We start from the raw sequence: 23,079 nt of genomic DNA, 5'->3' as shown, positions 1-23,079 counted from the left end.
GGCAGTTACTCGCCGGTGGTGCTCTTGCCTCGTGTTGACAGTGCGGTCTGTTGGGCTCTGATTGCTGGCAGCCAAGGTGAGGCAAGCCTGAGTCCATCCTCCCTGTTCATGTTGTTAGGGTGTTTAAGTATTTCATGGAATACTTTGAAGCAACGGCCCTCGGTTCAGCTCCTTTACGACCACGTTGCTGGTTTAGATACGTGGACGACACGTTCGCTATATGGCCTCATGGTGAAACGGAGCTACACAAGTTCCACGATTATTTGAACAGTATGCACGAGAAGATATAGTTCACGCTGGAAGTAGAAAAGAATGGAGCTATCCCATTCCTAGATGTCGAAGTGTACAGAAGAACGGAGGGCACACTGGGGCACAATCGTAAGTCTACACATACTGACAGGTATGTGCACGCCCAATCCTACCACCACCCAGCGCAGAAGAACTCTGTCATCCGCTCTTTGGCAGTCCGTGTGCAGCGCCTAAGTGATGCTCAAAACATCACACCTGAGCTTAAAAGGTTACGCACAACGTTTTTAGCCAATGGCTACAGCCATAAGTCAATAAACACAGCCTTGTCGACGAACACAAGCAAGAAAGACAAGTAGGAAATAGACAAACTGTAGCCAACAGTACGCTTACTCTATGTGAAAAACGTCACTGACCGAATAGGCAAACACCTTCGCCACGTTGGGGTGCAGCCTGTCTTCTTTAGTGGTCGTAGGATCCAGGACGTGCTAGGCTCCACCAAGGACAAGGTGGATGCATTACACACTGCAGGCGTTTACAAGGTGGAATGCGAATGTGGAGAGGCATACATCGGCCAGACTTGTAGGCCAATAGCAACGCGCATTCGGGAGCACGAGCGTTATATTCGTCTAGGCCATCACAAGAAATCCGCAGTGGCAGAATATCGCCACGACTGAGGAAAAGAAATAAAATTCAACGAAGCCTGTGTGTTGGCCAAGCAGCCACATATGACGAAACTCAAAATCAGAGAGGTCATCGAAATACTTCAACACCCTAACAACATGAAGAGAGAGGATGGACTCAGGCTTGCCCCATCTTGGCTGCCAGCAATCAGAGCCCAACAGACCGCACTGTGAACACGAGGCAAGAGCACCACCGGCTAGTAACTGCCGCCGCGCGGCCGACGTCCAGCAGTTGGTAAACGGCGGCCAACTTCTCATTCGACGGTGACCACCAATCATGGCACATAACACAAGGTACACTAGATAACACCGCAATAACCTATTAAAATAAACTTCCCTCTCCTTCTTCCTTAAGTGACCAATGAAACCAACTACCTTTTTAAAATTGTGACGTAATGGCATGCGCAGTGAACACTAACAACAAAATATAAAGGACACTGCATAGCTAGAATGCACCAGTAGACCCAGAAGAACGCCGCTGCAATCGTGGCCGAAACGTTGGTTTTTTTCTCCAGCAGCTGTAGTTCTTACATTATGACGCGGTACCAAACCCAGAAACCTTTTATGTCGAATAATTTCTTTATTCAAAAGACAGTGAGAGGTAACCTGTTAATGAATTCCATTTAAATTTCATTCTAAATAGAAAAGTATTTAGCCGAGAGAGACTTAACCTATGACTAGTTCATAACTTTGCAGTGAACAACATTTACAATTTTTTGTCAGATAGGAAAATGTTTGAAAAGTACTACTGAACCTATGTCCAATTTATGATTCTACAGTGAATATTAATAGTAATGTTATAAAGACCATTCAGTTTGAATAAGCCTTGAAAGTAATAGTGTGTATTGTTATCTGTTATATTTATGCAAATAGTTTGTTCTGTTCTGTCAGATCCAACCTTACCGTGAACATATGCAGGAGTCAGAGTTCATTGCACTCTCGAGTGACGAAATTATAGGCAGTGTTTGTCCATTTAAGTTACATCTATTTTCTTCAACAAGAATGTCAATCATTCTCTTGCCGCCGGCCGAAGTGGCCGTGCGGTTAAAGGCGCTGCAGTCTGGAACCGCGAGACCGCTACGGTCGCAGGTTCGAATCCTGCCTCGGGCATGGATGTTTGTGATGTCCTTAGTTAGGTTTAACTAGTTCTAAGTTCTAGGGTACTAATGACCTCAGCAGTTGAGTCCCATAGTGCTCAGAGCCATTTGAACCATTCTCTTGCCTAACAAGGCTGGCGACCGTTTCCTTTAGTCTTTGAACAGTGTGGATAAGTAAATTATTGCTTGTTACTGTATGAATATTTACGTAATTCTGACTTTCACTTCCGATAAGCCACCTCCGTTAGGTACAATACGGTCAACTTAACGAAATTCCTCTCAGAGGGTAACACTGCTCTGTTGCGTTATACCATAACTGCTTTAACAAGATAGTGTTTATTTCACGACTTGCCTCCAGCTTTAAGGTTATGGTATAGCAGTAGCGGACGGAAGTGTTATATGACCTATGCCACACTTGCAGAGAAGCAAGCCAACCCATAAGACTACTGTAAAACAATAACCACTGGGAATTAACACTCACAGACTCAGCAGTACAAATGAGAGACTTATTCGCCATAATTCTAATAACATGTAACCCATCGAATCCATAACAACCATGGGACTCCTTCCAAGAGAGTATGAGTGATGACGTGCCATATCCGACAAGCTCACCCTAAACTGCCCATCGAATTCAACGACGACATCTTCAATTAAACATTCATTCGCCTAGAAGATAAATGTTCAGCAATAAACAGCCAGACCTTAGTTCAACTTGTGATGCAAACAACACAGAAACATGCAATCAGTGTACTAAACTTGGAAATTTCAAAAGAAAAGAACTACACCCTCTAACAAACTCAATACATTGCTCACAACAAACCTCTCCTCAGTGATATTCAAAAGGAAATTTACAGCGTTATCGTGGCGTTATCATGGACCGACGAAGGCTGTGTTTGTTCATGTTGTGAATGAAGTACTACTAGGCTGTTCCCGTCTGACTTCATAACGCGCTAGGGAATTTCGTGAAGATGAGTGATAGGTGTTGTGTGTATGTGCGTTTCCAGCGAGTAAGCTTGTGTTTGGCGTTTTGTGTATGTGTTATTGGCGTTTATAAGGGTTAATTTTTTGCGTTTGTGAGAAGCTTCGTGTGGTTCTTGTCCTAAATTTTGGATGAGAATGTGAGGCGAAGTTTGTGTTGTTTCGTAAAATTTTGTGGATTTGTCCTGAATAAATGTGTAAATGGTGGGTTAGACTAAAAGTCTCCTATGTGTTTTTTTGGGTACGTATCTGCCAGTGCCTGAGATGACACGGAAAGCTTTGTTTTGGATCATGGCCTGGAACGACAACAACACTGTCGGAATTATTTACTTGCACGCACCAGATGGCACCGGGAAAACGTTTCTAATAAATCCATTTCTGGCGGAAATACATGCTGAACAACACGTCGCACTTGCGCTGGCTTCATCCGGCATTGCAGCCACACTTATGGAAGGAGGAGGAACTGCCTATTCCGCCCTACAACTACCGCTGAATACAGCCGAAGAAATTCCTGGTATGCCAAATCTCAAGAGCATCTGGACGGGATGACCTAAAGAAAGCTAAAATTACCTTCCGGGATGAATGCGCGATGGAATATAAAAAAAAAATCACTCGTAACCATGGACGGAACATTACCAAACTTGCTAGGAAACTGAAGAGATGGGAGGAGTTCTACACAGTCTCAGGAGATTTTCGACAAACACTTCCAGTTATTCCCAAGTCAACACTAGCAGACGAGATCAATGCGTACTTAAAAAAATCATGTCTGTGGTCACAGATACAAACACCGCAAGTAACTGAAAAATATGAGAGTTGAACTATCGAAAGACGGAACTACAGCACATTTTGTTCTGAGAGGCACCCACATGCCTTGCTCATACTGTGGCATCAAGCAGTCAGGCCTGCAAGATGAGTGGTCTGCCAAGCGAGTGGATTCATTCTTATTTATCGAGTAACATGAACTCTCGTACTCACAATTTAGTTACAAATTATCCTCCTGCATGAATAATGCGCAACGGAAACACGCATATGACTATCAGTAATTTACAGAACTCTGACTGTACACTACGCACTGGCAATAGCACATTTTCTTTTTGTCTTTTATTTAACGGCTTTTGTCAACACGTGGCCACCGCACTGAATATGAATGGCGCACACATTATAAATTCGGGACATTATGACAACATACAATTCGAAGGAAAAGTCCACCAATCTTATTTATTCCGATAAATTCTCTAACCTAAACACACAAATTTTATAACCTACAACAATAACACATGAGAAATTCCGCCCAGTGGGCCTGGCTTTACAGTGGTGAATCTCTATATTATGCTCTCGTAATTATTTTAACGCTACAGTGCAGTTTCTGGATAGGATGGTGGATCTTTTATTATACCTCACACTTCGACTCTCACAATCATCATCACTAAACTTTCCTCCAGACCGAGCGGTACAGAAGGAACAAGCATAACCCACTAAACTTTTGAAACTACCTCGCTACTCTCCCATGCAAACCACACATACTTAAATTACATGACATACAACACACTACGACATGGAATACAAAACACAAAATAGTCACAACACTATCAAATTCAGCTTTCCCACTTCAATTAGTATTTATCCCAGTTTCACACGACACTGCCCCACTTTGTAATTCTACTTTCCTACTATGAACTCTGGAGATATAGGCACGTCTTCCTGTGCAATGCAAGCCAAGTGGCGTTGCTGGATAGACGGCCGACTCACCTTGCTTCTGTCTCAGAGTTTGAATCAAGCGTCACACGGAATCATATCACGCAAAGTAATATTAAGAACATATTCATCACACACGCGAGTCCTCAACTGATACCATGGACGAGTACTTCTCTTTATCCTTTGTCTCATACACAGATTGAGACTCACACAGTACTCACCATGTGGAAGTACTCGTCTCTAATTTCAAGTCCTGCACACGCCATTTCTTAAATATTTCAACTTATGGTACACCCGCTATTTCTTAAATATTTCAACTTATTGTACACACGCTAGTAATTCAGCTTAACTTAAGCACACGGAAGTATTTCAACTTATTGCTACACGTGGTTTCATTGTGACCATTGGTCACTTCCGAAGATTACTACAATCCCATTAATATTACCTGCCTGGCATTTAATTCTCCCCACAAAAGTTCCTGAAATAGAGAAATTATTATTTCAAACTACTCTTAAATATTCCACATGCATACCATGTCTCCACTCTTTCGTCATTACGGAACACAACTAAAACAGGTCTTAACAGCACAAGATCCAGCGGCAGAGTGCTGAAAACATGGCTGTTCTTGAGGTTCTCTCCCACCTCTGTCGAAGTGGGGGAGCACCTTTCTACCGCATTGGTCAGCCACATTTCAGGCGCTCAAAGCTCAGGCAAATTTCATCTCTTTGGTCCCACCAAAGGTGGCCAAAGGATCGACTCAAAGATGATCATATATTCGCGTTCACTATCTGCGGTTAGCAGACGACTATACATTCATTCATTTCACAGATCTCACCAAACTGGATGTAGGGATTTACTTTGTGGGAGTGCACATGTGATCAATTAAATAAATAAATTGTCATTCTTTCCCACACTGGTATCCGGCTTCGCTGTATTAATTGAAATTGAGTTATTTTACAAAAAAAATGTGTTCTTCTGACAAAAATAATGAAGTATGTTGTACCTATTTTCAATGTCGGGCGGTACTGTACCCTTTCAGTTCAACAACTTACAAATAGGCGAAGGCACATATCCTATGGACCATACAACCGGCCTGACTAAACAATGATTTCTGCAACACAGCCACTGCTGAAAACGAACTCATCGACCAATTTTATCCAAACATTGTTCACGACTGTACCAATCCGGACTGGCTATTTGAAAGGGCGATTTCGGCAACTAAAAATAATATTATCGCCGATATCAACTCTAATATTCAAAAGAAAAATCCCGGCGAAGAGAGGATATACATAATCGACCGACACGATGTTAAACGTTGAAGAAAGTGTCAGCTTCCCTACAGAATTTCTAAACTCTTTTCGCGTACCATGAATGCCATTACACTGCCTTCGACTTAAAACTGGATCTCCGATCATAGTACAGGAAATTCAACTCAACAAAACTATGTAATGGAACAAGGATAATTGTCAAACACGTATCAAATAACATCATCACTGCGGAATTTGTGGCTGGAAAGTACAAAGCACACACTATTTATCCCAGAATGTTACTGAACTCAACTGAACTCCTGTTCCAGTTTAAAAGACTGCAATTTCCAATCAAATTGGCCTACAGCTTCACAGTTAACAAAGCCTAACGATAAATCTCGAATTATTGCGGCATCAGCCTCAAAGACTCCTGCTTCTCTCACAATCAACTACATGTAGCTTGCTCTAGAATACGAAATTCGAAAAATTTGCACATTATCTACGTGGGATAACAAAATGAAGTATATTGTTCATAAATAAGAATTGTAAATAGAATATTTTTTCAATATTTTGCCGCGCGGGATTAGCCGAGTGGTCTTGGGGGCTGCAGCCATGGACTGTGCGGCTGGTCCAGGCGGAGGTTCGAGTCCTCCCTCGGGCATGGGTGTGTGTGTGTTTGTCCTTAGGATAATTTAGGTTAAGCAGTGTGTAAGCTTAGGCACTAATGACCTTAGCAGTTAAGTCCCATAAGATTTCACACACATTTGAACATTTTTTTTCAATATTTTTTTTACCTGTTGTACTTTAACAAGTATTATAAATAGAATATGTTTTCAATTTTTTTTTACTTCTTATACTTTAAAGTATATCCTATTATTCCAGTACCACACGATCTCATATCAACTTCCTGACAGAAGCCGGGTATCCCAGCTAGTACTTCTACACGCATTATGATATTAGGATATCTCCGAGTGTAAAGAGCTACCGCGAGTTTTCTGTTTTAAATGATTGTACTTTTATGTTGTATAATATCTGAGACTTTTTACACAAAAATGTTGGTTCTTCTATATTGGACCTTTAGTTGTACTGGTACAGTTCCCCATAGCAGAAATAATTTGCACTCCAAGCAGTGACTTTGCTGAATCCTTTATTCTTGAAATATGTTTTGTCCTGTATGCACCAACCTTAAAAAGCAGCCACGTTGGTGCCTGCACAACATAAATATGTACTACAGGTTTTTGTTGCGGTAGCTCACATACTTCCACAGGGTGGTCCATTGATCGTGACTGGGTCAAATATCTCACGAAATAAGCGTCAAACGAAAAAACTACAAAGTACGAAACTCGTCTAGCTTGAAGTGGGAAACCAGATGGCGCTGTGGTTGGCCCGCTAGATGGCGCTGCCATAGGTCAAACGGATATAAACTGCGTTTTTTAAAATAGGAACCCCCATTTTTATTACACATTCGTGTAGTACGTAAAGAAATATAAATGTTTTAGTTGGAATACTTCTTTCGCTTCGTGACAGATGGCGCTGTAATAGTCATAAACATATGTTTCACAATTTTAGACGAACAGTTGGTAACAGGTAGGTTTTTTAAATTAAAATACAGAACGTAGGTACGTTTGATCAATTTACTGTATTTCGGTTGTTCCAGTGTGATACATGTACCTTTGCGAACTTATCATTTCTGAGAACGCATGCTGTTACTCCGTCATTACCTGTAAATACCACATTAATGCAATAAATGCTCAAAATGATATCCGTCAACCTCAATGCATTTGGCAATACGTGTAACGACATTCCTCTGAACAGCGAGTAGTTCGCCTTCCGTAATGTTCGCACATGCATTGACAATGCGCTGACGCATGTTATCAGGCGTTGTCGGTGGATCGCGATGGCAAATATCCTTCAACGGAAAGAAATCCGGGGCCGTCGGATCCGGTGAGCGTGCGGCCCATGGTATGGTGCTTCGACGCCCAATCCACCCGTCATGAAATATGCTATTCGATACCGCTTCAACCGTACGCGAACTATGTGCTGGACATCCATCGATTTGTAAGTACATCGCCATTCTGTCATACTGTGAAACATCTTGTAGTAACGTCGGTTGAACATTACGTTGAAATCAGCATATACTGCACCACTTGGATTCCCATCGATAAAATGGGGGCCAATTATCCTTCCTCCCATAATACCGCCCCATACATTAACCCGCCAAGGTCGTTGATGTTCCACTTGTCGCAGCCATCGTGGATTTTCCGTTGCCCAATAGTGTATATTATGCCGGTTTACGTTACCGCTGTTGGTGGATGACGCTTCGTCGCTAAATAGAACGCGCGTAAAAAATCTGTCATCGTCCCGTAATTTCTCTCGTGCCCAGTGGCAGAACTGCACACGACGTTCAGAGTCGTCGCCATGCGATTCCTGGTGCATAGAAATATGGTACGGGCGCAATCGATGTTGATGTAGCATGCAGCGCGTGTTTGAGATTCCCGATTCTCGCGCAATTTCTCTGCTACTGATGTGCGGATTAGCCGCGACAGCAGCTAAAAACACCTACTGGGGCACCATCATTTGTTGCAGGTCGTGGTTAACGTTTCACATGTGGCTGAACACTTCCTGTTTCCTTAAATCACGTAACTATCCGGCGAACGGTCCCGACACTTGGATGATGTCGTCCAGGATACCGAGCAGCGTACATAGCACACGCCCATTGGACATTTTGATCACAATAGCCATACATCAACACGATTTCGACCTTTTCCGCAATTGGTAAATGGTCCATTTTTACACGGGTAATGTATCACGAAGCAAATAGCGTCCGCACTGGCGGAATGTTACGTGATACCACGTACTCATACGTTTGTGACTATTACACCGCCATCTATCACAAAGCGAAAAAAGTGGTCCAACTAAAACATTCACATTTCTTTACATACTACACGAATATGTAATAAAAATGGGGGTACCTATTTTAAAAAAACGCAGTTGATATCCGTTTCACCTATAGCAGAGCCATCTAGCTGGCAAACCATAGCGCCATATGGTTTCCCCCTTTAAACTAGACGAGTTTCGTTCTTTGTAGGAAATCAGGAAAAATTTGAGAGTGTATCACGTTGATCTGCTCTACAGTTATTTATTTAGTGATCTGCTTGAAGTGGATCATAGACTATCTTTTTTTTCAGTGACCTGTCCTTTTGAAATTGCGAATTGAAATATCGCTTTAAGTAAATTACAATACCACCAGTAAACCTCCAATTCCTTAAAGAAACGAACTGCCATGTATTAGCGATCTTCAAACTTTTGATTACTTCACAAATGAGTAAATGTGTTAATTAAGTGAAGTTAAGCATTTAAGCGAGAAAAAGTTTATAAAAGTTTTGAAATAATTTTTGAAGTTTGTTGGAAATTGCTAAGTGATCTCCGTATCAGACAGTGGGGTAATACCCGCTCCGTTTTCAGCAAGAGATAGTTTTCCACGCAAATCTTTGTTTATTACGTCACACCTCCCAAACGGTGTGTCGTACAGTGATGTGATTTTGGAGGTACATTCAGTGACGTATGTGGACGCTGACTGTGAAGTGTATTCCGAACAGAGCTAGTAGTAAAGAAGTAACAAATTAAAACGTTATTACTGATGCTGAAGTATTGCTGCTCTACAGTTTAAGCAAAAGGTAGTTTTTCACCCACTCATTGTTTATGATGAACTATGTATCGTACAATACTATAATTTTGGATGTACATGCAGTGCTATATGCGGATGCAGTCCGAAAAATGTGTTGTCAGTATAGTTAGTCGTAAAGAACTAATAAATTAAAACGTCATGCCCCATGTTGAAATTTTATTGCAAAGAACAACGAGAATGTAGGAACCGATAAAGATTTTTTCGGTACAACATTTTATAGAAGGGGGAGGGTTTGAAACTACGTTTGAAATTTGCTGGAAACAGCAAAGTGCTCTCATTCACAAATATTGAATGAATGTTGTCCGAGTAATATGCGTGTAGTGCGCAACACTGCCCCAAAACGATACATAGTTGCTAACTGTATTACGTACCTTACTGTGGTAAAGCTTTAACATAAGATTACACCTCTTAATGAGCAGATTATGATAGCATTTTAAATTTTTAAATTCGGTCACCAGGTATACGAAAAACTGAAAATCAAATTTTTGTTGCCCATCGAAGGCGTCAGATAAGCAGCCTGAACAAGAAATCATGAACCGTATTAGTGCATTAGCAACATAGATGACGGGAAATGCAGCAAAATCGTTCATATCGCGCCTCGGTCAGGATGCAAAAGATATCAGTAGGAGAGATCCTCGTGCTAGAATGCCAGTCGTCATCTAACTGCGGAGTAATTAATGTGATGTCCCACAAGGTTCCACCTTAAGACCCTTACTTTTTCTTGTGTATATTAATGACCTTTCGTCAGTGCCAGTACCAGATGCCAATTTTCTTTTGTTCCAGATGATACAAACGTTCAATGAATTGTAAATCTAATATAGCTCCAGCGAGATCGGTTAAAAAAGTTTCGTGAACATTTACAAATGTTTCCTTGCAAGTTTTTTGTCATAAATCTTTAAGACGACACTGTATACGCGGTTCAGAGGCCGTAAGAAGTTTCCTCCCACTCCTATATCTAAAATATTGCAGCAAGTAGAAATCAGAGGCTGACAGTGTTAGATTCTTAGGATTAGAGGAATAATAAATTTAATTGGGAGGAGCATACCACAGAAATTCTGAAGTGTCTAATGCGAACATTGGCAGACGTGTCTAACACAAAAAAATAAAGAAAGTTATCATTCTTCGCTTATTTTATTTCCGTATTGTCACAGAATGATGTTTTGAGATAACTCATCAATCCAAGCAAAATTTTTGCAATTCCAGAGAAGTGTAATACGGATTATTTGTGGTGTGAGGCCAAGAGCTTCCTGCAGAGACTTGTTCAAGAACTGGAGACTCTGGCTGCTGCTACTCAGTACATTTATTCCTCAATGAAAAGTGTCGTGAACAACGTATCACTTTATTAAACCAACAATTCAGTTCATGGAATCAATAATGGAAATAGTAATAGACTCATAAAGACCTAAAGTGACTTACTCTGATCCAGAAAGCTGTCGATTATTTGGGACTTCTGCACATGTTCAGTGCAGTAATATGATCAATAAAAAAGGTGATGTAAGGTGATTTTCTGTCTGACGACGTGTTGCTACAGTAGTCCAAGAATTGTCACATACATCTCAGCGTACTGTAACTTTACTTGTCTGTTTTCTATTACTTACGGAAACTACTATCACAGGTATGAAGTCGGTATGTATAAAGAGAAAAACGACAACATTGTGTGGCTTATGTCACTATGCCACCTTACAACATATTAAAATACGCTAGTTTAACATTTAAAAAGAATGTAGATATGCCATGGTTACCATTAATTCGAGGGTTCCTATATATCTAAGGAACCCAAACTGATCAGCTCTGAGGTCTGCTTTTACCAGTTTTGACGTTCTTTTCTAAATAATTACTGTGAGTAATTGGCAACCATCAGTTATTAAAACCATAGTACGGAAATATTCGCGCATGTGAGCACTTGCTTTCTTTGGAACTCGAATAATTACCGTGTTCTTGAAGTCTGACGATACTTCGCCTGTCTCATGTATACATGGGGTTGGACAAAAATACGGAAACACCGAGAGAAATACATACTTGAATATAAATGCAGCTGCTGGCCAACCCTGCAGATTGCGCTGTTCTACGTGAGCAAGACCGACACATGTACTGTTGTGTCTAGACAAGACAGCCTAGACACAATGAGGAAGCCGAAAGGCACGCACTTAAACTCACGCAGGCTGGCGTGAGGTCTGAAACAGGTTACGTAATGAATGCTATAAAGAAAAGTAAGTAGCTTCTGGAATACTTAACTTTAATCCACAATTGTAGAACATCGCTCTTGATGATACGGAAGTATTATAGCAATATAACAAAGGATAATGGCGCCGTGCTAGGTCGTAGCCAATGACTTAGCTGAGGGCTATGCTAACTATCTTCTCGGCAAATGAGAGAGTCTTCGTCAGTGAACCGTTCCTTGCAAAGTAGGCTGTACAACTGGGGCGAGTGCCAGTACGTCTCTCTAGACCTGCCGTGTGGTGGCGCTCGGTCTGCTATCACTGACAGTGGCGACACGCGGGTCCGACGTATACTAGCGGACCGCGGCCGATTTAAAGGCTACCACCTAGCAAGTGTGGTGTCTGGCGGTGACACCACATGTACAATATCCTCAATAGATCAGCCATTGTCAGAACATGCACTGAAGCGCCAAAGAAACTGGTATAGGCATGCCTATTCAAATAGGGAGCTGTGTAAAAAGGCAGAATACGGCACTGCGGTAGGCAACATCTATATAAGAAAACAAGTGTCTGGAGCAGTTGTTCGATCGGTTACTGCTGCTACATTGGCAGGTTATCGAGATTTAAGTGAGTTCGAACGTGGTGTTACAGTCGGCGCACGACCGAAGGGACACAGCATCTCCGACGTATCGATGAATTGGGAATTTTCCCGTACGACCATTTCACGAGTGTACCGTGCATATCAGGAATTCGGTAAAACATCGAATCTCCGACATCGCTGCAGCCGGAAAAAGATCCTGCAAGAACGGGACCAACGACGACTGAAGAGAATCATTCAACGTAGCAGAAGTGCAGCATTTCCGCAAGTTGCTGCACATTCCAATGTTGATCCATCAACAAATGTCAGTGTACGAACAATTCAACGAAAAATAACCGATATGGGCTTTCGGAGCCGAAGGCCCATTCGCATTCCCTTGATGACCACACGACATAAAGATTTACGCCTCGCCCAGGCCCGTTAACACCGACATTGCACTGTTGATGACTGGAAAGATGTTGCCTTATCGGAAGAGTCTCGTTTCAAATTGTATCGAGCGGATGGACGTATACAGGTATAGAGACAAACTCATGAATCCATGGACCCTGCATGTAGGAAGGGGACCGTTCAAGTTGGTGGAGGCTCTGTAATGGTGTGGGACGTGTGCAGCTGGTGTGATATGGGGTGATATGGGACTGCCGATACGTCCAGATACGACTCCGACAGGTGACACGTGCGTAAGCATCCTGTCTGATCACATGCATGCATTCATGTCCATTGTGCATTCCGACGGTTTGGGCGATTCCAGCAGGATAATGCGACACCCTACACGTCCCGTATTGCTACAGAGTGGCTCTAGGAACACTCTTGCGAGTTTAAACACTTCCGCTGGCCAGCCAACTCCCCAGAAATGAACATTATTGTTCATATCTGGGATGCCTTGCAACACACTGGTGAATTAAATAAAAGTTTAGTTTCTACAGGGAATCATGTAACTTTCTTGGCAAATGCCTTTCCGAGTTTGATGTCTGAAATACTCCTCTGCGAGACAGACAAGGGGAGATTGAGTCAATAATTAAATCACTGAAGACTAAGGGCTCTCATGGCTATGATGGAGTGCCTAGCAGAATGTTAAAGTACTGTGCTGCACATGGTAGCCCTGTATTTAGCCATATTTGTAATTTTTCCTTTAGGAACGATTAAAGTACTCAGTAGTAAAGCCGCTTTATAAAAAGTGATCTCCCCTAACCTGAATTCTTACGGTATGGACAGCCCTACAGGATTGATGGTGTCAGTTCCGTCCAGCACTACTTCAGACATTAGTCGAGTCCATGCCACGCCGTGTTGGCTCTTCAATGTAGTTCTGTAGCCAGATTTCTTTTTCTCTGTCGGTGAAGATGGCAGGGAGATGCGGCCAGGACAGAGAAGTAAGAGAAACAGCCATAGGCCCTCCCAGGAAAGCATCGGGGCTTCTACAAACGCGCGACCGCTTTGCTGGTGATCGAAGGCGGTGGCATCTCGCCACAAAGGCGGCCCTGTCTTCAGGGGGACGATGCCCTTCAGCCTGCAGTCTGTAACACCATAGCTCTTATGCTGTACGGATTTATTTTGCTTTTGTTTCATTTAATGTTACATCATTGAGCTTCTGTAAGTGTGTTTGATAGAATAGAGAACACAAAACTGTATACTCCTTGATTTGATTATATGCTGTGTAGCATAACTGTCATTTATATTCTTTGTCCCATTTTGAGGGAACAAGACTTACTATATATAATTGTAATTTCTGTGTAAATAATTTTTTTGTAGAAATGTCAATATGTGCAAATGTTCTGTTTTGTTTAAAATGATTGTTTAGTGTTATGTAAACTGCTCATCCTCACTTAGGGTTCTTAGTTAGTTTGTGTGTAAAAGGTGTAGTGGTTCCCCTCGGGAACGGAACTGTGTAGCGCGCGCAAATTGTGGTCGGCTTAGGTGGAAAAGGTGGAACTGATAGTCAGTCGGGGACGAGCTACGAGTCTGTGCACTGCCGTGTAAAAGATGCATATTGTTCTGCTTCCGAAAGAGGCTTTTTCTGCTACTTTCCAATGCCTGGGATGGATGGATAAATAGCTGGAACTGTTCTGGAATTTGTATCTATCATCGCCACCAAAAAATGACAGAGTCCAGCAATTCTACCTGCAATTCCACCTACCAACGTGCAGTTGCCACCACATTGCGCAATCATTGCATCGGAATGCTACAATTATGTACAGTGAAGGATCAGCTTAATGGATGTGTTATTGTGCTCAAATATACGGTAATTTACATCTGAATTTATGTACCTACCTTGATTTTTCTCCTTATCATAACACCTCTCAGGTTCCTCTCCGTTTGAACTAAAGTGATTGCCGAGTGTCCCTTCTGAAATAACAATAAATCCCAGTGTTTTGCTAATTGATTCCTCTTGAACATAGTAAAAAGAAAGTTAAAGTTAAAGTGGCTTGCTGAAAATAATTTTTCAAGTAAAACTGCTTATTAATGTGTTGTTGCCAACTTCAAATTAAAATTTCTCAAGACTGAGGCTTATAAAGTTTTGCTTAGAAAATGATCACATTGCTGTCTGTAGTAAATTCTAAAAGGTGAGTTAGTTTCTTGCAATTTTGCCAACATTGTGTTTCGCTGTAGTAAAAGTGGAAAACTGCAGTTGTGAAACGTAATATACTCATGTTTGTTAAGTGTATGTCTCTCTTGTGTATAGGAAGTGCATATTAATAATGTAACAGGATCCACAGTTTGTCTATTGTATTAATGCTGGGGAACAAGTAATGGGAAGACCACTAATTATAAAAACCATAATTTCTTTATTCAAATGATAATGAGAAGCAACCGGTGAGTGGATTCCAATTAACTTTCATTTTAAATAGTAAAGTATTTAACTGAGAGAGACTTCACATATGTACAATTTATGATCCTGCAGTGAATGTTAATAGTAATGATATAAATACCATTCAGTTTGAACAAGGCCTGAAAGTAATAGTGTGTTTCGGTATCTCTTATAATTTTGCAAATAGTTTGTGCTGCTCCAACTGTTAGTTTCAATCTTACCGTAAACATATGAGTGTGTCAGAGTTCATTTCACTCGCGTGTGGCCAAGTATAGGTTGTGTTTATCCGTTAAAATTACTAATAACTATTTTCTTGAACGAGAATGTTAATCATTCTCTTGCCTAGTTAGGCTCGCGACCGTTTTCCATTATCAGTTAAACAGTGCAGATAGGCAAAATTTTGTTTGTTACCGCTCAAATATTTACGTAATTCTGACTTTCATTTCCGATAAGCCACCTCTGTTAGGTACAACACGGTCAACATAACAAAATTCCTCTCAGAGGGTAACACTGCTCTGTCGCTTTATACCATAGTTGCTATAACAAAATAGTTTTATTTCACAACCTGCTTCCAACTTTAAGGTTATGGTATAACAGTAGCAGACGGTAGTGTTATAAGTCCAGAGGCGTACTCTGGGATATGCGACCGACAGGGCTTTATGATTGTCTCTGGGAAGGACGGCATTGTCCACCGCTGATGTCGAATGCATGCACATTTCTCTGACGCCAAGTTCAGCAGGGGAGAGCATAGATTTCGGCGGCGACCTTTCTCATTGGAGGAATACCACTATGCCGTGTCTAGGCGGGAGATCTGCCGCGATGTTGTAAGTAGATATTGGCGCAATTTTCGCAGGCAGTTTGACCATTGGAGAGGCCAATTTTTGGCGCCTCTACAAGGATTTTGTGTCGAGTGGGGAAGAGAGACTTTCGTGGCATTGGTGGACGTCCACCATAGAGGACGGTCTGGGCAGTTCGGCCGAGCTTACGTTGTACGCTGGGCAAATTGGCGGAGATCCGCCACATAGGACAGTGTTGGCTTTTTCGGAGCGCCAGCCATGATTCTCTGCACATTTCGCAGCAAGGGTATGCCGGCTTCAACCTTTGCGCAACTACGGGCGCATCACCCACTGGGCAGCTCAGTGGTAAACATATCGACAGCCCTGGCCTATTAGCAGTTCATGTCTGAGGACTAAGTCTTCACTGCAGTGAGTCCATCTGACCTGCAGCCCTGTATTTAAACCAGCCTATGTCGTACTGATGTTAGCTAGCGGTTCACAATCTCCGTCAGTGCCTCACTTAGAGTCAGAAAGGGTTGTCGCTGTTACCTTGCCGGAGGTATCGTTTTAGTCTGACCGCTTTCCCTTTTTAATAACTCTGTCAGCCATCAACATCATCTTTCATCGTGTATTTTGTTTCGTGTTTCTCTTCTTTGCAATTTGATCTGTATGCTAATTCCGGGAATGCACGAGTTGGATTTGTACTAAAGAGCAATATTTCGTTTCAGTATCCAGTTCATTCGAATCATCTGAATTATAATAACTTTTCTTGTTAGCTGAGGGTACGTAATAAGAGTAGGAAACCTTACAAAGTTGCCATTATTTTGCAGGAAGAATGATACAATATTCCCTTAGAAATCTTACAGGACCTTAATTCTTATCCATTCCGTGACGAATGAAAGCTATTTTGGTTACCAACGGGTTTCCTGCGCCGCATTAGTCACACTAATCTGTTGTGTTTTTCGGGTTTTCGTATTTTTCTTCGAAGGATCTCAGTAATGCTGAGGAAATGTCGTGTACTCCAAGAGCCCTGACTGCCATTAGGTTTCTCAGTGCACTGTCAAATTCTTTTCGCAGTATATCTTCCATCTCATCTTCATCTGCTTCCTCTGCCCTTTCTATAATATTGGCTTCACGTTCATTTCCTTTGCATACCCCTTCTATACATTTTTTCTATCCAGATTTCCCTTCTTTGCTCAGTACTGGCTTGTCATCTGACCTCTTGATGTACAGCTACTTCTATTTCATTACAAGGTACGCTGAAGAGTCAAAGAAAGTGGAAAACCTGCCCAATATCTTACAGGGCCCCCGCAAAAGTGAAGTAGTGCTGGAACCAACTGACACCATGAAACCTGCAGGGCTGTCCGTAAATCGGTAAGATTTCGAGGGGCTGGAGATCTCTTCTGAACAGCACGTTGAAAGACATCCCAAATATGCTCAATAATGTTCATGTATGGGAGTTTGATAGGCAGCAGAAGTACACTCCTGGAAATTGAAATAAGAACACGGTGAATTCATTGTCCCAGGAAGGGGAAACTTTATTGACACATTCCTGGGGTCAGATACATCACATGATCACGCTGACAGAACCACAGGCACATAGACACAGGCAACAGAGCATGCACAATGTCGGCACTAGTACAGTGTATATCCACCTTTCGCAGCAATGCAGGCTGCTATTCTCCCATGGAGACGATCGTAGAGATGCTGGATGTAGTCCTGTGGAACGGCTTGCCATGCCATTTCCACCTGGCGCCTCAGTTGGACCAGCGTTCGTGCTGGACGTGCAGACCGCGTGAGACGACGCTTCATCCAGTCCCAAACATGCTCAATGGGGGACAGATCCGGAGATCTTGCTGGCCAGGGTAGTTGACTTACACCTTCTAGAGCACGTTGGGTGGCACGGGATACATGCGGACGTGCATTGTCCTGTTGGAACAGCAAGTTCCCTTGCCGGTCTAGGAATGGTAGAACGATGGGTTCGATGACGGTTTGGATGTACCGTGCACTATTCAGTGTCCCCTCGACGATCACCAGTGGTGTACGGCCAGTGTAGGAGATCGCTCCCCACACCATGATGCCGGGTGTTGGCCCTGTGTGCCTCGGTCGTATGCAGTCCTGATTGTGGCGCTCACCTGCACGGCGCCAAACACGCATACGACCATCATTGGCACCAAGGCAGAAGCGACTCTCATCGCTGAAGACGACACGTCTCCATTCGTCCCTCCATTCACGCCTGTCGCGACACCACTGGAGGCGGGCTGCACGATGTTGGGTAGTGAGCGGAAGACGGCCTAACGGTGTGCGGGACCGTAGCCCAGCTTCATGGAGATGGTTGCGAATGGTCCTCGCCGATACCCCAGGAGCAACAGTGTCCCTAATTTGCTGGGAAGTGGCGGTGCGGTCCCCTATGGCACTGCGTAGGATCCTACGGTCTTGGCGTGCATCCGTGCGTCGCTGCGGTCCAGTCCCAGGTCGACGGGCACGTGCACCTTCCGCCGACCACTGGCGACAACATCGATGTACTGTGGAGACCTCACGCCCCACGTGTTGAGCAATTCGGCGGTACGTCCACCCGGCCTCCCGCATGCCCACTATACGCCCTCGCTCAAAGTCCGTCAACTGCACATACGGTTCACGTCCACGCTGTCGCGGCATGCTACCAGTGTTAAAGACTGCGATGGAGCTCCGTATGCCGCGGCACACTGGCTGACACTGACGGCGGCGGTGCACAAATGCTGCGCAGCTAGCGCCATTCGACGGCCAACACCGCGGTTCCTGGTGTGTCCGCTGTGCCGTGCGTGTGATCATTGCTTGTACAGCCCTCTCGCAGTGTCCGGAGCAAGTATGGTGGGTCTGACACACCGGTGTCAATGTGTTCTTTTTTCATTTCCAGGAGTGTATTTAAACTCAGAAGAGTGTTCCTGTGGCTACTCTGTAGCAATTCTGGACGTGTAGAATGTCGCACTGCCCTACTGGGGTTCCCCAAGTCCGTCGGAATGCACAGTGGGCATGAATGGATGCAGGTGATCAGGCAGGATGCTTACGTTCGTGTCACCTGTCAGAGTCGTATCTAGATGTGTCAGAGGTCCCATATTACTCCAACTACACACCCCCCACATCATTACAGAGCCTCCACCAGCTTGAAAAGTTCCCTGCTGACATGCAGGGGCCATGGATTCATGAGCTTGTCTCCATACCCGTACACGTTCATCCGCTCGATACAATTTGAAACGAGACTCGCCCGACCAGGCAACATGTCTCCAGTTGTAAACAGTCCAAAGTCGGTGTTGACGGGCCCAGGCGAGGCGTAAAACTTTGTGTGGTGCGGTCGTCAAGGATACACGAGTTGGCCTTTGGCTCCGAAAGCCCTTATCGATGATGTTTCGTTGAGTGATTCGCACACTGACACTTGTTGATGGTCCAGCACTGAAGTGTGCAGCAATTTGCGGAAATGTTGCACTTCTGTCACGTTGGACGATTCTCTTCAGTCGTTGTTGGTCCCGTTCTTGCAGGATCCTTCTCCAGCCGCAGAGGTGTAGGAGATTTGATGTTTTATCGGATTCCTGATGTTCACGGAACACTCGTTAAATGGTCATACGGGAAAATCCCCAATTCATCGCTACCTCGGAGATGCCGTGTCCCATCGCTCGTGCACCGACTGTAACACCACGTTCAGACTCACTTCATTCTTGATAACCAGCCACTGTAGCAGCAGTAACCGATGTAACAACTGCACCAGACACTTGTTGTCTTATACTTGCGTTGTCGACCGCAGCGCCGTATTCTGCCTGTTTACGTATCTCTGTAATTGAAAACTCGTGCCTATACCAGTTTCTTTGGCGCTTCTGTTCATTTTCCTATTTTTCCCCAAGTTATCCCTTCATCTTGTATTATGGTTTTGGCTAGATGGATGTTAAACTTAATGAACACCTGCATTATCAAAATTACAAGTTCCTAAGTTCTGGCAGAAAGCCGAAGGTGTAGCACTTGTAACGCCTGGTAAAGCACCAAACACTTCCGACCAGTTTCTCTTATCTGGCAAATGTGGAAAGTCTTGGAGAGGATAATCCTCACTACATCTCAAACCATGTTTATACAATCCTTATAAATGAGCAGTCAGGTTTCCGCCCAAGAAAGTGTTGCTGTGGCGAAAACCTTAATCCAACTCAAGATGGATACGAAACAGTAGAAGTAACAGGAGTGGCATTCACAGATCCGTCAGCAGCGTATAACAACGAGATCACAGGCACAAAAGGTTTACGTTTAACACAGTTTACCCTGTGTTCGCTGTGAAACAGAAGGTCTTTTGTCGCTTTTCGTAGTAAGAGGAGCCGATTAAGGTCTTCGAAGAACGGTCTCCCACAAGTTATTAGTGTACTGGCACTCGTGGTGTACAATATATATAGAACGACCAAGCAATCAACCCTGGCACAAGGACATTTATTTATGCAGCTGAGACAGGAACTACAACTCAAGGCAAAACCTTTGAAGAAGTGGAGATGAAGCTGACATCAGCCCTAAAAGATTTCGGCGAGTATTATGATAACAACCAAACCCTGGAAATACGGTGATCTGCGCCTTTCATCCGAGAAACCGGGAATGCAGGAGGAAGTTACATATTACCTGGAGATGGAAACAACTGTGTCTCTACGATAGTCCAAAAGACCTGAGTGTGACGCTGGATCGTATTTTCACATTCAAAGATCATTTTGAAGAAACAAAGCTAGATGTATTTCCCCGGAACAACATTCGTAAATTTACCGGCTGCTCCTGAAGCTCACAGCCAAACCAGCGCACAACTGCTCTTGCACTACACTCCTCTGTAGGAGAAGTACCAGTTTCGCGAAATTCCACTTATGCTAGACACATGAATATGCTCATTATGAGTGGCTGCCTACGACCAGCTCCTGTCACCAAAATTTGTCAAATTATGGTTATACCGCCACGTGACATCCGCACAAGAACGGCTGCAGAAATGGAATAAAAGAAGCAAGAAATCTATCCTGCACACTCCTTCTTCGTATAACAGCCACGAAGATCTAGGTTGACGTCAAGGCGGAGATTCATGCGAACAGCATCAGCAATTGCGTCAGCACCACGAACTCGCTGAGCAGAACTCGCGCGAAATTCATTAACCTAAAGGGTTCGGGAGAATATCAAGGAGGAACCTGCTGTGGACTCTCATATGGTTTATTTGACATGGAAGGCATTACACCGATTGCTGACAGGGGTGGAGGAACGATTCAAGACGAAACTAAGGAAGTGCAGCTTTAAAGGTTTCTTAAAATTACTGCAACCAGTCGGATTTTGCTTTGTTCCTCTATTTTTTTGTTTTGTTTTTTGGTTATTCCATTACCGGTTTCGAACCGCCTAGCGATTCATCATCACATGGTACATACAGAGTGATTCAAAAAGAATACCACAACTTTAAAAATGTGTATTTAAAGAAAGAAACATAATATAACCTTCTGTTATACATCATTACAAAGAGTATTTAAAACGGTTTGTTTTCACTCAAAAACAAGTTCAGAGATGTTCAATATGGCCCCCTCCAGACACACGAGCAATATCAACCCGATACTCCAACTCGTTCCACACTCTCTGTAGCATATCAGGCGTAACAGTTTGGGTAGCTGCTGTTATTTCTCGTTTCAAATCATCAATGGTGGCTGGGAGAGGTGGCCGGAACACCATATCCTTAACATACCCCCATAAGAAAAAATCGCAGGGGGTAAGATCAGGGCTTCTTGGAGTCCAGTGATGAAGTGCTCTGTCACGGGCTGCCTGGCGGCCGATCCATCGCCTCGGGTAGTTGACGTTCAGGTAGTTACGGACAGATAAGTGCCAATGTGGTGGCGCTCCATCCTGCTGAAATATGAATTGTTGTGCTTCTTGTTCGAGCTGAGGGAACAGCCAATTCCCTAACATCTCCAGATACTGTAGTCCAGTTACAGTAGCACCTTATAAGAAAAAGGGACCAAAAACTTTATTGGCTGAAATGGCACAGAAAACGTTCACCTTAGGCGAGTCACGTTCATACTGAGTTGTTTCCCGTTAGTGTGGAAAGTTGCTTCATCACTAAACACAATCTTTGAAACGAGAGACTCATCTGTTTCCATTTGAGCAAGGATAAAATCACAGAAATCGATTCTTTTAATCTTATCAGCTGCAGACAGTGCTTGAACCAATTTCAGACGATAAGGTTTCATAACTAACCTTTTTCGTAGGACTCTCCATACAGTTGATTGTGGAATTTGCAGCTGTCTGCTAGCTCTGCGAGTCGATTTTCCTGGGCTGCGAACAAATGCTTGCTGGATGCGTGCTACATTTTCATCACTCGTTCTCGGCCGTCCAGAACTTTTCCCTTTGCACAAACACCCATTCTCTGTTAACTGTTTATACCAACGTTTAATACACCACCTATCAGGAGGTTTAACACCATACTTCGTTCGAAATGCACGCTGAACAACTGTCGTCGATTCACTTCTGCCGTACTCAATAACAGAAAAAGATTTCTGTTGAGCGGTCGCCATCTTAGCATCAACTGACGCTGACGCTGACGCCTAGTCAACAGCGCCTCAAGCGAACAAATGTACAACTAAATGAAAGTTTATAGCTCCCTTAATTCGCCGACAGATAGTGCTTAGCTCTGCCTTTTGTCGTTGCAGAGTTTTAGATTCCTAAAGTTGTGGTATCCTTTTTGAATCACCCTGTATATTAATTGTCTGCAGCACTGTGGAAGTCGTACAGCTGTGGCAAAATGTATAAACGAAACATGTAAGCACTGAGTGTGGCGAGGATTATTCACAATATGAGACAGATTTTGTTGCTTTACTTACAATGATTAGTATCTGTCGGTTGGATGTTGGTGTGCGGAGTATTCCGGAAAACATAATGAGTGTTTCCCAGTGACGTTAATTGTACTGCACCTTGCACATTAAGCCACAGTTAACACGTTCCACATGCTTTACAAAAAGTAAATAAACCAAAACTACATCAAAAAGTTGGTGTTAGGACAGAGAGTCTCTTTCTTCAACTCTTTTTAATATACACTGGCATCAGTAAGTATGTACCTATTTCTCTGTTGTAAAATACCATGTAGAAAT

The sequence above is a fragment of the Schistocerca serialis genome, chromosome 10 (assembly GCF_023864345.2).
Source record: "Schistocerca serialis cubense isolate TAMUIC-IGC-003099 chromosome 10, iqSchSeri2.2, whole genome shotgun sequence".
NCBI lineage: Eukaryota > Metazoa > Arthropoda > Insecta > Orthoptera > Acrididae > Schistocerca > Schistocerca serialis.
Note: the sequence above shows the minus strand (reverse complement) of the source record.